Raw genomic sequence first — 17,064 nt, forward strand, 5'->3', positions numbered from 1 at the left:
GAAGAGAGCCCTTTATGGTGAAATAAGAGGAGACTAGACAAAACACTTGAATTAGTGTAAAGAAACAAAGGACACTGGTAAAAGTACCACAGGGGTAAATATAAAGGACGGTTTACATTTCATCTTTTATGTGACTCTTTTTTTTCACTTGTCTCATCTTAAAGACAACTGCATAAAACAATACTTACAAATCTTTGTTGATGGGCATTCAATGTATAAAAATGAAATATATTATAAAAATAACAGCATAAAGAATGGGAGAAAGAGCAATATAGGAGCAAAGTTTTTGCAAACTATTTAAATCAAGAGTATATTGATCCAAGTTAGTTTGTTATAACACGTTAACTGTGACCACCTGGGGCAAGCATTAAGAAAATATCCCAAAAATGTATTGAAAGAAACAACAGAATCAAAATTATACATGAGAAAATACACATTTAATACAACAGAAGGCCGTGATGGGGAACTACAGAATCAAAAAGAGATATATAGAAAATAGCAAAATGACACACATAAATTCTACTTTGTCAGTAATTACATCCAATGTAAATATATTAAAAACTCCAGTCAAAAGCAGAGATTGGCAGAATAGATGAAAAAGAAACATTGTTCAACTATATGCTGTCTATAAAAGACACACTTTAAATTCAAAGACACAAATAGATTGAAAATAAAAGGATAGGAAAAGCTTGTCAACCAGAGTCCATACTGTTATGTATAGATTCATCGAATGAAAAAATGGGCAGTTAAACAATCATCGATGAAGTCTTCAATACCATACTTCTGTAACTGAATGGACAACTAGACAGAAGAATAGGAAGGAAATAAGAGTTGAACAACACTATAAACCAACTAGAGCTACATAGTCATTTATAGAACAATCCGTCTAATACCAACAGACTACACCTTCTTCTCAAGTGCACGTGGAATTTTTGCAAACCATAAATGTGATAAAGGTCTATTCTCTATAGTGTGTACAGTTTTTACACAATTCAATAATAAAAAGACAACCCAATAAATGGGCAAAGCATAAGAACAGATATTTCTCCAAAGATATACAATGGGCAATAAGCATATGACAAAAGCTCAGCATCATCAGCCACAGGAAGATGCAAATCAAAACCACAACGAGATACCAGTTCATATCTACTAGGGTGGCTAGAATAAAAAAATGGACAATAACCACGTTGAGGAGAATGTGGAGAAATTAGAACCCTCATCCATTGCTAATGGGAGTATAAAATAGTACAGTAGATTTAGAAAACAGTTTGGCAATTCCTCAAAAGTTATACACGGAATTACTATGTGATCCAGCAGTTTGACTCTTTGACCTATACCCAAGAGAAATAAAACATGTGTCCACTTAAAAACTTGCACACAAATATTTATAGTGGAATTATTCTTAATAGCCAAAAAAATAGAAACAACTGATAAATCGGTAAACAAAAGTAGTCTCTCCATACAGTGGAATGTTATATAGCCACACAAGTGTTGATGCATGCTACAACATGGATGAAAACATTATGCTAAACACAAGGTCAGACACAAAATATCCCATATTTTATATAACTCCATTTCATTTCTTTCTTTGTTTCTTTTTTTGTTTCTTTGTTTCTTTTTTTCTTTCCTTCCTTTCTTCCCTTCTTTCCTTCCTTCTTTCTCTTTTTAGAGACAGTGAGAAAGCAGGGGAGGGACAGAGAGAGAGGGAGAGAGAGAGAGTCATAAACAGGCTCCACGATCACTATGGAGCCCATTGTTCGGGGCTCAATATCATGACCCTGAGATCACGACTTCAGCTGAAATCAAGGGTCGGACATCTAACCGAGTACGCCACCCAGGAGCTCCTGTATAATTCCATTTATACCAAAGGTCCAGAATAGGCAAATCCATAGAGACAGAAAGTAGTTTACTGATTTCCAGCGGCTGAGGAAAGAAAGGGGGTGGGAATGGGGATTGACTGCTAGTTTATAAAAGATTTCTTTTCAAGACAAGCTAATGTTGTCAAATTAGATAGTGGTAATGGTTGTACAACTGAGTGAATATATTAAAAAGCACTGAATTTTATACATTAAAAGATGAATTTTTTGCTACACAAATTCTATCTCAATTTAAAAAAGGAAAAACAATCTTATACCTAAAAGGTCAGTGATCCAATAGGCCTGTAGTACAGTCTGGAGCTTTCTATGTTGTGAAGTATGTAACTTTGAAACCAAGGGTACAGTTGGCATCTGCAGAACCACGCAAGCAAATCTGGAAGAAGGTGACACAGTCACTAGTGAAAACAAGATACTAAGAGACTGAAGAGCATTTACAGTTAGAAACAGAGGAAGGGATATGGTGAGGAAATCTGACACTGAGACGGGGCTCAGCTATTGCATTCTTTTTCATGGTTTAGTTATCAGAGCCAAAAAGTCTCCTTTTTTTTTTTTCCATTTAAAGCCATGGAGTTAGATTTCTGTCACTGGCTGGCAAAACTCTGGAATAATAGCTGTATTTAAAGAAAAACACTCCTCAAAATGGCTCGGCCCATTTTAACACTAAATAGGAGCATATTGCATGGTGATGAGTGAAAGCAAAGATACAAGAGTGTTGTATTTCAATATCACCAGCCAGAAAGTTGTTAATGGATAATTTAAACTCAAATCCTTAATATGGTGATTCTGAAACTTGACTAAAAAATATTGATGGTATCAAAGCTCAGAATGTTCAGGAAGAATGTGATTGGGAGTTATCAAGCCTAATTGTTAGGAGCAACCTGTGCTTGACTAATCTCTATGTTTTAATGCAGTGAGTAAGCTCTTATGTTACTGTTGCTGAATTATTTCCTAGGCTTCAGAAGAAAGTAGGCCAAACAGTAGTTTTTTCCCATATATAAATATGGCTTATATTTTTTGAGAAGTGGAAATTCATCTTCTGTTATTATTTTCTTTACTAAATGATTTAATTTGGCATAATTTAAAAAATTCTTTAGTTTTGTTATTAATCTGTTAATCCAGTGAAATAATGCTAAGAATTTTCATTATGTTTTCTCAAACAATATACTTTAGGGGTCATGGTTATCAAATTCATGATTATAGTATGTATTGAAATGTGTCTGAGGTATTAAATTGTCAATTATTTCTCTATAGAATAATTCTTTTAATGCCGCATAGGTATAATTAAGGGATAAAATAATTGACTTGAGTTGTATGCCCCTACCTTCCAAAAGGAACCCACAATGTATTAAATTGACTTGATTAATTTTCTAGTGACAAATAGGTATATAATGATTTCCTATCCCTAAACAAGTAGACAACAAATGCGATGTAAGAGATGAGTGAATTGTCTTAGATGACAAAAGAATATGCAGAGCACACGCACTGTTGACCTGATTCTAGGTGGTAGCCAGAAGAAGCAATCACTGATGAGTGAATAGATAAATGCACAGATAAACACACACACACACACAAACAGGCAGATCTGTTGTTCATAAAATTTTACTGAACTATGGAAGTTCAATTAAAGAGGATTGTCATCCAGCAATATCTGAGTTAACTAGAGATTGAAATCTGATTGACAAAGAAGATATGTATGTAAGTGTCTGAGAAAGAGACAAAGAGGTAAGAGAAGAGAGGTGTTTTTTGAGAAGTAAAGTTTACACCCTGGGCTCAATAGGAAAAAATCACAGGATTCCTAGTTGGCATCAGGGAGTTCCTGATAATAATAGTCTTACAATAGTATGAATGATCATTTACTTTTTGTAGGCAGGATGTACTATAATGTGATGTAAATGCATTATTATATTTTTTAAAACATGTATGAACACTTCCTGAAGTAAAGTTGCACAGAAAATAGAATGATTCATCCCATATACATGCTGCAAGTGCTTACTGTGTTCCACATATGGTAATTTACCAGTATCTTTTTTTAAAGTTTATTTATTTATTATAAGAGACAGAGCACAAGCAGGGGAGGGGCAGAGAGAGAGAGAGAGAGAGAGAGAGAGAGAATCCCAAGCAGGCTCCGCACTCTCAGCACAGAGCCCAGCATGGGGCTTGAACTCACAAACCGTGAGATCATGACCTGAGAGGAAACCAATTTACTGAACCTTATTTACTGCCCCAATTTACTGAACCTTAGCAGTTCTATTCCTAAGTGGCGACTGAATCTATGTATGTTGGTTGGTTCATACTGATTATTTAGCATTTGACCAATTTTTCTGAAACTAATGGATCAGTCTTGTGGTCAGTTGGAGTCAGTCTTTAATACACAATTTAGAATATTTTTATATAGTTGGATTTTTTTTTCAAGAAATAGATTTAGTTTATGAGTTTTGACCCCACGATTAGCCTACTCACCCTAGATCTCCAATAATTAAGCTGATTATGTTTGTGTGCCCATAGTAATAGGCCTAATGCAGCAGTAAGAAATTAAACAGTACCTGTGGCATAGAAAGAATTGTCTTATATACTGGTAAAAGAGGAGCTTAGTGCCAAGGTGGCCCCTGTCCCAATCTAATGGATAAAATACCTTCATTTGTCAGCTATTATCTATCACTGGGCAGGATTCTCAATACCTACAGGCTTCCAACTCCTAAACCATAGGCATGTCTCCTTAAGAAATGCAGGGTGGCTTTGCCAAGCTCTTTGCAGTCAATTATTTGTATCCTCAATTCATGGAACCTTTGTACTGCTTGTTTACTGTTTCAGTGGTAAGCTGAAATGAGACACTACTGAAGCCAGTCAGAATTAACATGTGCCAGTCTTCCAATCCAGCCCAACACTTTGTGGTCTAACTCAGCTCATTTGCCATCCCACAAAGTAAACAGGATTGGTTAAAACCATTTTATAGTCCCACTGCTTGTGTCACGATGAAGTTCAGATAAACAATCACAGCTCTTGTTAAGAAAAATAATCACATGAATCTAAATACACTTTAATGGAACAAATGATATAAGAAATTTAGGGGAGGGACACCTGGGTGGCTCAGTCAAAATCTCTTGATTTCGTCTCTGGTCATGATCTCATGGTTTGTAAGATTGAGCCCCGCGTCAGGCTCTGTGCTGGCAGCTTGGGATTCTCTCTCCCCCTCTCTCTGCCTATCTCCCCCCTCAAAATAAATTAAAGACATTTTAAAAATTAAAAAAAAAAATTAGGAGAAAGTGTATACCCAAGAAGTCTTTAGTCCGCTAAATGTATCTACCAGTGGAAAACAGTTCTGTAGCTCTAACATGATTTAATGACCAAAGAAAGTCAACCTTTTCTCAATTTTGCCCCTGTAATTTAATAAACATAAAAATATTCATAGAAAATCTAGCTCCCTCAGATTATCAACTACCTCACGCATAAAGGGTAGGGATGGCTAATGACTCCTACTTTGCATTTCACAAATGTAGGTATAAATATCCCCAAGTGCCTAAAGTAAGCCACAGACAAATCGTGTGTGGGGTGTTAACAGTAGCCACTGGGCAATGGCCAACTGCTAGGAAAGGATCAGTTCTGAGGTAGGATTCAGGTTCCAGGACTGCCTCTGGGGTCATGCTGAAGCTGCATTCCAGCTGAGACCAAACCCATGCTTACTTAACTTCCTCCTGCCACCCTGCTTCCCTCACTCCCTTTCTCCTGAGACAATTCTCTCAATAAATCATTTGCACAAAAATTCCGCTCGGGCTGTGCCTCTAAAGAAACAATCATAGGCATCATATGTCCTATGTCTGTGTCCACACTGCTTCTCCCAATAATAGTGTGAAATGCTTAAAACCCTTGTCATTTGTCCTTTTTGTGCCCAGCCAGTGCTTTCTGAACTTTTGCCTTCCCCTTCGTTGCATTCCTCTGAACTTATCCTCTCCATGTATTCCTGGATCCTTTAGCATTTCCCTGTGTTTAACTTTCCCATTAGCCTTGGATTGGATTAAGAGAGGCATTATCCTCATAGGCCTGGAAAAGAACTTCAGAGATGAGTGTCTAAGCATACTGAAAGTCAACTCAATTAAAATTAGCACAATTTTTCTTTATGTCTAATTAAAATCTGCCCTTTTCTTAAATTTATTATTTATTTTGAGGCAGGAGGAGGGGCAGAGAGAGAGGGAGAGGGAGAGAATCCCAAGCAGGCTCCAAGCTGTCTGTGTGGAACCTACTGCCGAGTCTGATGCTTAGCCGACTGAGCCACCCAGATACCCCCCCTTCCCAAATCTGCCCTTCTTTATTTCATGCCCATTTCTTGGTTTTGGAGTTGGTCTTTTGTGGGCTAGTAAAGTCTCATAAACAAAGACTGTTCATATAATCTAAGACAGTAAAATTTGACCCACTGGATCTGGGTCTAGGTCATTTTGTTGAAAGTCAGTTCTTCAAAAGTCAATTCACCAGATAATCCTCCAAATGACCAACTTGCTAAAGTTGTTATTTCTCTAACTATTTAGTTTTAATTGGATGGTTCTCATTTGGCTTTTAAAATAGGCCTAGGGGCCCAACCAAATAAAATAATCCTTATACCACTATTATGAGGCAAAATGTAAAACAGTTAACTAAAATTAAATACATAGAAAAAAATAAGTACATTTTACAATATATATGGCTTCTGGGAACTTTTTTTAATTGCCTAATATCTTAAAACTGATTTCCATCCATTCATAATCATTTAAATATCCTTAATGTCGAGAACACTGAGAGTTAATCAGTCCCCAGATGGGTTCATTTCCTGTCATTTTTTCCCCATATACTAATATGTAAATCACTCCCAACTTAAAAGTTAGTAACATCCTGTAAGTAACTAGTGGAAGAATGTAAGGTAAAGATTTTATTTCCTCCCTTAGATTTTGTTTTTCTTTGAATTTGGAAGGGTACTCTCACCTCTTAAAAACAACTTGGAAGCATGTATCAGAAGATTTAAAAACAATCTTGCCCTTTGAAACATTAACTCAATTCCTGGAAGAAACAGATATATTAGAAAAACTCAATTCAGTCTACCTCTTATGTCTTTCTTTCTTGAGGGTGTCCTTTACTCTCATACCACTACCACAAATGCACAACAATGACACCAGATGTGTGGAGATTGTTCCCACACCAAACAGTTCTCTGTGATACCAGCTGAGTGTCCTACGATTTAGCTCAATTCTAACCCTGTCTACCTGGAGATGGTGTCAGATCCCAGAAGTTAAGGGCTCAGTCCCACAAATTGGCCTCCACCCCTTTTTAGGTGTCAGTGGCAAGTAGTGGGTCCCCAGGTCACCCACAACTTCTGTCTGACTTGGCCACCGATCTCGATTTCCAAGGTACTCTCACCCTTCGTAAAGTGACTCACAGAACCCAGGGCAACACGTTTACCAGTTTATTCAAGGACATGATAAAAATACAGATGAGCAGCCAGATGAGGAGATGCATAAGCTGAGGTCTGGGAGGGTCCTGAGCACAGGAGCTTCTTTCCTTATGGAGTTGGGGAGTGTCACCCTCCTGATATGCAAATGTGTTGGTCAACCTGGCAGCTCTTCAAGCCCCATACAATGGGGATTTTTATATAGGGCTTCATCATGTAGGCATGATCAATCACTGACTCTATTTTCGGTCCCTCTTCCCTTCTCAAGAGAATGGGGGACAGAGGGCCGAAAATTCCAAGCTTCAAATCATGGCTTGGTCTTTCTAGGGATCAGCCTTCATCCAGGAGTCATTCAGAAGCCCACCCAGAGTCACCTCACTGTAGCCCAGGAAATTAAAGGGTTTCGGGAACTCTGTGTCAAGAACTAAGGGCAAGATCAAATATTAGAATAAAAGATGCTTCTAATATTTTTATCACTTAGGAGATTGCAAAGGCTTTAGGAATTCCATGCCAGGAACCAGGGGCATAAATAAATAAATTAAATAAAGAAATAAATGAATAAATAAATAAATATTTTATCTCACATCAGACATGAGGACAAAGGTAGATTGCTGAGATATTGGATGTAAAATTTTAAGAAATTTGAAATGAAAAAATCAGAATTAGAGCTAGTTTCAGAAATGGATGGACTCAGAATTCCAACCTTTCTTTGCCTGTAGATTCTATTCTTCTTCTTCTTTTCTTCTTTTCTTTCTTTCTTTTTTTTTTTTTTTTTTTTTTTATAATAATAGGGGCCTTCAGGGGCGCCTGGGTGGCTCAGTCGGTTAAGCGTCCAACTTCAGCTCAGGTCACGATCTCGCGGTCCGTGAGTTCGAGCCCCGCATCGGGCTCTGGGCTGATGGCTCAGAGCCTGGAGCCTGTTTCAGATTCTGTGTCTCCCTCTCTCTGCCCCTCCCCCGTTCATGCTCTGTCTCTCTCTGTCTCAAAAATAAATAAACGTTAAAAAATTTTTTTTTTTTTTTTTAAATAATAGGGGCCTTCAGGGCAATATTCCTGGTGTCTGCCGCTGATTACCTCAAATTGACTCAGAGTTTAAGCTAAGTAGAATCTACCTCTGGTACTTAGAGCAGAAACAGCTCTACCCAAATCATGAGTTCAAAGCAAAAGAAAATTGATGGTTAAAAAGAAATTTATCCAACAAGGGAAAGTATTTTTTAGCTGAGAGAAACTAAAGTTAGCCCTTCAAAATGATTTAAAATGTGATGTATTTCTATTTTGCTACTACAAATCGTTTTGTTAAAAATATTTAATTATGTAAGAAAATGCTTATGATAAAATGTTACATTGAAAAAGCTGGGGGGGGGAGAAACTTAACAGAAACCCATGGGGGAGGGGAAGGAAAAAAAAAAGAGGTTAGAGTGGGAGAGAGCCAAAGCACGAGAGACTCTTAAAAACTGAGAACAAACTGAGGGTTGATGGGGGGGTGGGAGGGAGGGAGGGTGGGTAATGGGTATGGAGGAGGGCACCTTTTGGGATGAGCACTGGGTGTTGTATGGAAATCAGTTTGACAATAAATATCATATATTAAAAAAAAAAAAAGAAAAAGCTGGGGGGGGAGAGCAACTGTGAGACTGAATCAGTTTTGACCTGTGAAGACAGAAGAGTCATATGAGCTCAGGTCTGATGAAGGAGGCCGTGGCGGGGGGGAGACACTTTATAAATAAAACAGGAGAGATGGGCAGAGCTCAGATCATGAGACATTTTATAGAGCATAGTACTCATTTTAGTCTTTTTCCCAAGTTCAGTGGAAGACATCATAGGGTTTTTAGCAAGAAGTTTGAAAGATACAATAAATATTTTTAAAGAACCTTATGTTACCGTGTGTAGAGACCCAGTGGGTAGAGAATGAATTAGAGGGACACAAGTATAGAAGTAGGAATTAACAAGATTTCTTTGGGAAAACCAGAACCTTTTTATCTGTGTAGTTCTATATTTAATCCATACCCAATGACCTCACCACCACATATTACCTATGTTATGCCATTTGGCACTCCACTACGTGCACATCAATTTTTCTGAGGGTAGGGACCATAACTCTTCATACTTGGCACCTCTTTCTGTCCTAAAGATAGACTAGGCTTGTAAAATGTGTATGAGCTTCAATCAAGACAAAGTTCAAGACTGCAAAGTCTTTGTAAACTTTCCACGTTTTATTAAAACCACATACAATAGATCTAAATTTTTTTCTACTAGCAAATCATAATCCCTTAAATAAAAAAGCGATTCCATCTTATTAAACAGACCATTTGGATTGTAAACTATTGATTCTATAGTTTTTGAGAAATTACAGAGCTCAGGCTATATTTGTGAGAAAACCATTATGAATAGCTTAAAAATAATAGCCTTCAAGTAAAAATGGCCTTGAGCTACAATGTCATCCATGATGTTTTTCCATGATTTACAAAATTTTTCATCAGGTCCTAAATAAAATCACTAAAAAGATAAATAAAACTTTATTTTCCATCCCATTATGTTAACATAATTTCCCTGATACTTAAGCATATACACAGTTGATTTTTATTACCTCCATATACAAATCTGAGAACAAAAATTGAATTTCTTCTAAACCAAACACACTGGACCCTTAATATTTAGTAAAGTACTTTGTAATTGACACTATTATTTCTATTTTAAACACAAAAATGAAGTGAGGAAATTGCTCAAGGACATCTAGCTAATTGGTGAATTTACTCCTGACTAAACAGACATTTATTGACAAATCATAATTTAAAATTTTAATATTCTTGTTATAGTTTCAGATATTTTTATTGAGCATTAAGCATCTTTTATCTCTAACACTAGATTAGATGCTTCTCTTCTGAACCCTTGTATAGTATTTTGTTCATACAGTTGTCACCATAGTCATGCTATTGCACTTTAGTTATTTTCTTACATTTATTTTTATTTATTTTGAGAGACAGAGAACAAGCATGGGAGGGGCAGAGAGAGAGAGGGAGACAGAATTCAAGCAGGCTCCATGCCATCAGCTCAGAGCCTGATGCGGGGGCTCGAGGTCATGAACCATGAGATCATGACCTGAGCCAAAATCAAGAATCAGACACTTAACCGACAGAGCCTCCCAGGTGCCCCTCTATTGCATTTTAATAACCTATTTACTGTCAGTCTCCCAATAAAATATACAGTCCTCAAGAATAGGGATTGTTTCTTAATTATTAGGCGCATAGTAGAAGCTTAATAAATGTTTTATGTCATTTTTTTTCCATAGTAGTAGATGGGAACGGCAAATCATCAGTGAATTAGAATAATATAATTTGCTAATACTACTCCACAGAAAAAAGAATGTGGAACATATTTAAATACCAACGGGGAATATCTGACATATTGATTTTGAAACATGACTATTATGATATTACTTTAAGGAAGCTTTCCTGCGATGGATCTCAGTACATGTTCATGAAGGGGAAAAAAAGTGGGGTTTGGAGGATGAAGTACATATAGGCAAATTGGCATCATTTGTCTTTGGATAGCATTTCAGCGAAAAGAGACTCAAGACTGCACTGACATAGCCAAATATCATTTAATGCCACTTGTGGCATTTCAAAAATTTCATGGAAAATACAGTTCTCAGGTTTCTTATTTAATAACATGGGTAGTTTCCAGTGATGAGAAAATGCCAAACCTATTTCAATTTTGAGGTTTCAAAATCTAATTTACTCAAAATCAGGTTTTATCATAGTCCCTAAAAATAGTTGCTACTAAAGACTTATAGAAGTATGTTACTTTTACACATGCTTATACTTGCAGAAATAATGCTAAAAGCTTATTTCAACCTCAGTATTGTTTTGTTTATGCAATCTAATTTAATTTCAATGTGTTTTGGTTTCTTAGCAAAAATATATTTAGACAAAAGTAGATCCAAGAAAACTCAGCATTTAAGTTAGAAAGCACAAAATTAATTTAATTCATTCAATAAATACTGCAAAGTATTTACTTGACTACCTTGTAAATTGTTGCATTTCTAATTTAGTCAACATATGCCTTTTAAATACTCACCTGGTTGTGTGATTACTCAACTAAAGAGATGCGGTAATTCTAGAACTATGTTGTCATAATTTTTTTATATATTGGTGATTTTCACTGCTTTTAGTTTTGATCTGTTGGAATACAATTGGATAGATGGTTGTTTAAATGATGTAATATTTTTCTTCATAAAATAGCAATCAGTTACATTTATTGCTCAAACTGCTCTATGCCAGAGAGGAATCTTGTTTAAAGGTTTCCTAGTGGCCTCTGAGGAAATAATTTGTAGCTTTCCACTTCTCCCTAACATCCAAGTTACTTTACTCTCTCTCGTTTTTTTTTGTTTTATTTCCCCTTTCTTATCCCTTTTCTTCTCCTAGCTTTCAAAGGTCTTTTGATTGTTTTCAGTATTTGCCTTTTCTCCTCCATTGTATATTAAAATTTCTGGGGAATCTTGGATTAATGTAATTGAATGCTTCCTATAAGGTATTGTAAACAGCATGGAAGACAAAAATGGTAGTCATTCAACAGGTGAAGTCTATATCTGGAACACTTCCATTTCCCTGGTGTTACCATAAGCTATCAGTCCTAGGGGTGGGGCCCCATAATCCTCATGTGTTTTTTTAGTTTTTTGTCATTTCTGAGAGTTTCTCTGAACTAATCTCATTTAACAAGGCTCACAGACTGAATTTCAGAACAGTCCTCTTCAGAACTGACTACAGGAGAAAAGCCTAGGTAGAAGAAAAGTGCAGAAAATAAAGCTAATGGCACTTCTGTCTCTCTCTGTCTGTCTCTGTCTCTGTATCTCTTTCATGTTTACTCTTCAATATTCATAGCCCCTTCACTGGTAGAACTGGCCTCAAATTTCTTCTAACCACATCCTAAAATGAACACTAGTTGTTTTAACTACATAACTTACTTTTTGTCAAATCAGGCCATTTTTTCTGAATCAAAAGTCTCTCATCAGGACACGATTTCCACCATTATTTGTTGGATGGCATCTCTTTTTAATAATTTAATACCCTCTGCCCAATGTTTCCACTCTTAAGGCAACCCACTGCTACACGCACCAGTAACTAAAGTGTTTTACAATTGTAAGCAGTGGTCTCTGTTCCCTTGAAATGTCAGGGCCACTGGGATCTTCGAGGAAGAGAGATTCTGTGGGTTTTCCCACAGCGCTTTCAAGGCGTGTCTCAACCTCTAGGGATTGCCACACACATCTATTCTCATGTATTTGGCAGTTCGTTCTGTCAGCTTCCATAATGTCAGCTACAATCATGCTTACTACTCTGGCTAGTATAGTTCAATGTACTTTAACTGCTGCCTTCTGTAGATAAAAATCTAACTTTTTACTTTGACACCAAAAGAGAGGTGTTTGTTTGTTTGTTTGTTTTAAATTTAGTACATTGGAAGAGAATTTAAAGATAAGCAGAGTTCATCTGTATCTTTTTAAATCGTATCACATAGGTAGAATTCAGGTCAACTATAAATACTAATAGGCATAAAAGTGATAAGCGTATTTATCATTATTTTAAAGTTCTCTAAAAGGTTAAGAAAGAGTAAGATGACAAATATGAATAAAAATACTGAACTGCAAGATGAAAATGGAACATCTCTAAGATGGATGCTATAACAGTAGATTCTTGCCACCTTTTGAAAGGAAGTCACATAACTCTTCAGAGCCTACGTTTGCTTAACTGTAAAATGGGAATAATAGCTCTGAAGTTTAAAAGAAATACGTTTTATCAAAAACCTCACATAAACCAACGTAAAAGTGGTCTGTTGTTATTTAACAAATACGTTTAAATGTCTAGTACACACAGTGCTAGGCCTTGCTAGCAAAAAGAGTAAGAGAAAGAAAACCAAGCCTTCCTCTATGTACACATTACGTTCACACTAGTGAAAGAAACAGAGTATATAAGATTTCTCACGTATAAGGCAAGACAGATGGTAAAAGGAGCTCTTTCAGAGATACCAGAAGCTGCTATAGGAACTGAGCCTTGGAGAAAGTAATACAGTAGTTAACCCCTTATCTGTAGAGGATACATTCCAAGACTTCCGGTGGATGGATGCCTGAAACTGTGGATAGTACCAAACACTATATATAGACTATGTTTTTCCCTAGACATACGTACCTATAAGAAACTTAAACTTATAAATTAGGCACAGTAAGAGAGTAACCAGAATAGCTAATAATAAAATGCAAAAAATGTAACAATATCCTGTAACAAAAATTTTGTGGGAGCGCCTGGGTGGCTCAGTCGGTTGAGTGGCCGACTTCGGCTCAGGTCATGATCTCACGGTCCGTGAGTTCGAGCCCCGCGTCTGGCTCTGTGCTGACCGCTCAGAGCCTGGAGCCTGTTTCAGATTCTGTGTCTCCCTCTCTCTCTGCCCCTCCCCCGTTCATGCTCTGTCTCTCTCTGTCTCAAAAATAAATAAACATTAAAAAAAAATTAAAAAAAAAATTTGTGAATGTGGTCTTTTTCTCTGTCTCTCTCTCTCTCTGTGTCTCTCAAAATACCTTATTGTACTGTACTCACCCTTCTTCTTGTGATGATGTGAGATGGTAGAATGCCTACCGCGATGAGATGAAGTAAGGTGAATGACGTAGGCGTTGTAACATAGCATTAGGCTACTGTGGACCTTCTGACCATGATTCTGAAGAGGATCATCTGTTTCCGGAGGATGACTGGCAGTGGATAACTGCAACCGCGAAAAGTGAAACCGCGGATAAGCGGGGAACACTGTACTACTTGGGATTCTGGGAAGGTTCGTGAAAGAGCTAATTTTTTATCTGAGCCTTAAAGGGGAAGGAAGCATGGGGTGGAAAATTTACTTACATAATGACAATTACAACCAGCAAGCCAATAAGATCCAACTGATAGCAGTCAGCTAGCTGACTAGCTCAAGGCAGCCAACATGCCATCTTTATGATTTTCAGGATAGAGTTGAGATGAGCATGGGGGGAAAGACTGAACTGAAAAAGAAAAAAAAAAAAAACTGTTCACCCACAGTATAGATCCACACAACATTTTTAGAGGATCAACCAATTTTGATAGAGTTAGTAGAAGTTAGCTTGCAAAATTTAAAAGGAATTCTTAGAGAAATTATTTACCATAGTAAAAATATCATGTCATTAGGTCATACAGAAGAACAATTAAATAAAAAGTAGGTGAATATGTATGTGTACCTACATGTTGTATAACAGATCTATCTGTATATCTATCTGAATATGTGTATGTGCTTACGTGTTGTGTAACAGATCTATCTGTAGCCCCTGCTTGGTGTCCACAGACATAATAATTTAGGTTACCATGTCTTTATAGCCAATGGAATAAATTTGTTTAAAATTGCTTTGATTATTTAAACTAATTTCCCAGTTGCAGTATGTGTACAGATTTCCCTTTCTTCCATGCTGAACTTTTCTCCAAGTGGTTTGCTAAGAATCAGCCTTATTCAGATTCCCTGAAAGTCTTGTCCTGGCTCATATACAATATCTCTCCTAACAGTCCTTGAGTTCAGACAATTTGAATCCCACATGCGGAGAAAACATTTATAAGTGAAAGTTGATCTGCCCCCTAAACAAAGCAAACAACATAGGCAAGGTCCTCACCGGAAGAAGGAAAGGCCAGGTCCAGAAAATGGAGGTGGGACACTAGGAGGTCATTTCCACGGGCAGCTGCCTGTTGATTCCAGAATGTACATGTGTACATTGATACTTGCTCTTACCTTAGGTTAGTATATCCTATGTATATATGACATGAATATGTGAAATTTGAAATTTGACACACACACACACACACACACAGAAGTTTCCTGAATCAATTACCACATTTTACTTTGAGGAGAGAGGAAACACTGCAATTTAAAGTTGCACCATCTTCTTTCTTGGCTGAATGGAGTCCACATGGAGCCAGGTGTCTACGTGGAGGCTGTTCTCCTTCCCTTTGTGATGTTGGTCAAATTATTTAAAATGTTCAAGTCCTCAGTGTTCTTATATTATGATAAGAGTGATACAATACAATAGAGCTGTTTTGAATATGAAATGGAATAATCTGTGTAAAGCACTTAGCATAGCTTCTGGTAAAATAAATATAAGCTAGCATTATAAAATTTAATTATTGAATATAAATACCATCTTAACAACAGTGCTAAATTCAGGATCCCAGTTTGGGAAGACAGGACAAGAGATATAACTTTGGGGAAGGTATATGGGGAATGATATATGGGGAAGATACCCAGTAATGCTACTATCAGGGTAGATATTATACATCAGTAATTTACCAAAAAGGTATTTGTCATGCTCTAATTTTCTCTTTCTCATCACAAAAATTATATACATTTTTGTTGCCAATTAAATAAATTATTTTATTTGCAAAGACTTTATTTAAACTAAACTCTAGAGAAATATGAGCTAGGTCCCTAGAAAGGAGTTACAGAAATGAAGCCACTAACTCTCTCTTTGACTTTGAGAAAATAACTGTCTTTAAGTTTCTTAAGTTATGCAGAGAAATTACTAATTCTAATAATTAATAATAATTATGATATTTCAATAAATTTTGTTATTGTTCTGGCTTAAAATTGTATAGTGCCTTTAGTTAGCTATGACTTATTAAAGGCCTTAGACTTCTCAAAGAACTTACTCCAAAAAAAATGTGCCCGCAATAAAAATGTTAATCCAGCATGATTAACGTCTAAAATTCTTGTTGAGAATTAGGAGAGACAGTATGTTGAAAGTACATTACCCAGGTACACCTCACTCATTGTTGCTTAGCGGACATGTCAAGGAAAAAAAAAAAATACTGGCAAAAGACCTGGCTGACTGAAACATTGAGAGAAATCATACACAGAGGAAGTGTTCTATTTCCTTTGTTCTTTATGTGTTCTATAAATATTTCATGTATTTATTAAAGCTGTGTTATTGCTGGAAGCCAGCCTTCTCCCTTGTTTAATTCTTCCCCCATCCTTGAATGTTAGAAATGTTTGAAATATAGAGCGTCTGCATTCCATGTGCATGTTTTGTTAATAGACAACACGTGAAAATTACGGATGAAGATTTCTTTAAAGGAGGAAAAAGGGAAATATTTAGGATGGCTGGGAAGAAGGAAGTCTCACAATACCCTGGAGGTGACCTTGGAGCAATAGCATTTATCAAAATTCTATGAATTAAAAACTGAGAAATTCCAATAAAAATGAAAGTCAGCTTTTTCTTCTCAAAGCTGTGTTTGTCTTCCTTGGCCCATGTAGCCGGAAAGTCATGGTTTGAGGGGCTTCATTAGAAAATTGCCTGCGGGTGGTTCATCACTAGTTGTATTTATTTCAGTGCTAAAAGGGCAGATTTCCTGTTTAAATAGTATGCATCTTTGAGGGCAAGAGACCACTATTGGAAACATCAACAAAATCATTCCATTCACTAACATTTTAAACCCAGGAGATAGAATAATGGAAGGAATCAATAAATCAGAAGTCAACATGGAGTTCTCTTCCTTTGGGGACCCCGAAGATCCTGTTGTTTCAGTCTCATCTGGGCTGTAAAATGAACAGAAACAAGTGGAAATATCCCATCTGGTCTTTGGAGGACATAGGCTTCAGCCTTCCTTTTTTACTCATGAACATCACCGTGGGACTATGTGCCATTTTATTTCATCTCAACATAGTATCACGTGTGTTCTAAAACAGAGAATTAATAAATTGAAAGGTGCAATTTGTTGCACATTGAGGGAAAAATAGTAC

At 36.6% G+C, this 17,064-nt stretch overlaps 1 long non-coding RNA gene across 1 annotated transcript in view; it reads right to left on the minus strand.

Annotated features, from left to right (window-relative positions):
* The window catches only part of LOC144616034 (uncharacterized), an 83,070-nt gene extending 68,830 nt beyond the window's left edge, over positions 1-14,240 (minus strand). The window contains exon 1 of the long non-coding RNA XR_013554892.2: positions 13,872-14,240. This is a non-coding gene — a long non-coding RNA (uncharacterized LOC144616034). The remainder of the gene's footprint in view (positions 1-13,871) is intronic.
* Between the last annotated feature and the right edge of the window lie 2,824 nt (positions 14,241-17,064).

This window comes from Panthera onca, chromosome B1 (genome assembly GCF_046562875.1).
Source record: "Panthera onca isolate mPanOnc1 chromosome B1, mPanOnc1 haplotype 2, whole genome shotgun sequence".
Lineage (NCBI taxonomy): Eukaryota > Metazoa > Chordata > Mammalia > Carnivora > Felidae > Panthera > Panthera onca.